The sequence below is a fragment of the Colobus angolensis genome, unplaced genomic scaffold, assembly GCF_000951035.1.
Source record: "Colobus angolensis palliatus isolate OR3802 unplaced genomic scaffold, Cang.pa_1.0 Scaffold178, whole genome shotgun sequence".
NCBI lineage: Eukaryota > Metazoa > Chordata > Mammalia > Primates > Cercopithecidae > Colobus > Colobus angolensis.
In genome coordinates this window covers 3,530,693-3,532,275 of record NW_012114910.1, presented here as the reverse complement: position 1 = coordinate 3,532,275, position 1,583 = coordinate 3,530,693, and positions in this window count along the sequence as shown.

Genomic DNA, 1,583 nt, shown 5'->3' with positions numbered 1-1,583 from the left:
AAGACCATCCTGGCCAACATGGTGGAACCCTGTCTCTACTAAAAATAAAAAAAATCAGCTAGGTGTGGTGGCACACGCCTGTAGTCTCAGCTACTTGGGAGGCTGAGGCAGGAGAACTGCTTGAACCCGGGAGGTGGAGGTTGCAGTGAGCTGAGATCACACCACTGTACTCCAGCCTGGGCGACAGAGTGAGACCAGGGGGTGGGGGTTAAGTTCCTCTCGCAATTAGTTGAGGTCTTGGCAACCAACTTTCAACCATTTTTGCTCCAGACAGAGAGAACTTCAGTTTCTCCTAACCTAGGCAGTCAGTACTTTTGTAGAGCAGCGGACTAAGATGTCTATTGTTTCCCCTTTTCAGATAGAGATATCCAGTGAACCAGTCCTTTCACACATCCTTTCACCACCTTGGAATGTCCACTAGTAACAGGAACACAGAGAAGCAAAGGGTCAGAGCGACCCCTGACCTGCCATGCAGTGTTCCCTCAGGAGAAAGCAAGAGGGAAAGAACAAGTTGAACCTGCTTCCCCATCCCAGCAACCATGGGGACACTGTGGAGGGTCTCTGGGCCTGGCTCCTGCTCCATTGCTTATCTGGCTGGTCACTGTCCCATAATGAAAGGCTCCTTGCACTGAATGGAAGGGATAAAATACTATAAGCAGGGCTGATGTCACACAGGTGCCAGTGCTGGATGTCTGTTGACAGGGGCATGTGACCTACATCAGAGGACACAGAACTGCAGTTTTTACCATCTGCACCCTGCTTCCAATCTGCACCCTGCTTCCAATCTGCACCCTGCTTCCAATCTGCACCCTGCTTCCAAATCATTTTTTTCCTTTTTTTTTTTTTTGAGATGGAGTTTTGATCTTGTTGCCAAGGCTGGAGTGCAATGGTGTGATCTCGGCTCACTGCAATCTCTGCCTCCTGGATTCAAGCGACTCTCCTGCCTCAGCCTCCTGAGTAGCTGGGATTACAGGCATGCGCCACCACGCCCAGCTAATTTTGTATTTTTAGTAAAGACAGGGTTTCTCCATGTTTGTCAGGTTGGTCTTGAACTCCCGACCTCAGGTGATCTGCCCACCTCGGCCTCCCACAGTGCTAGGATTACAGGCATGAGCCGCCATGCCCAGCCCAAATCATTTTTAAAAAATTGAACCAGTTGCCAACTTTTAAGCACCAACAGACCACCCATAGAAATCAAGATTTCCATTTCTCTTGAAAAATGTAAGACCTACCACCTTGGGTGTTCATCCTCACAGTTCCTGTCACTTTGCTACTGCTCCTCAATGCTGAGGATGACGGTTGGTCACCACTGATCATCGTAAATCCAGTTCACACCACTTTTTATTCACATTACCTATTTGGCTCCTATAGACCACTGAAGTTGTCACTTCTCCTCCATCCCTTCTACCCCTTGCCTATATCCACAGGATCCTTCATGGGACTCCATTTGTTCCCCACAAGGTCCAAGAGATTACACCCACATTCTCAGCATCTTTGGACTGGACAAACTGAATGGCAACACAAAGAAGAAAACGACCAGTCTTCAGCCAATATTTGGAATAGTGGCTACATCTACTGACTTA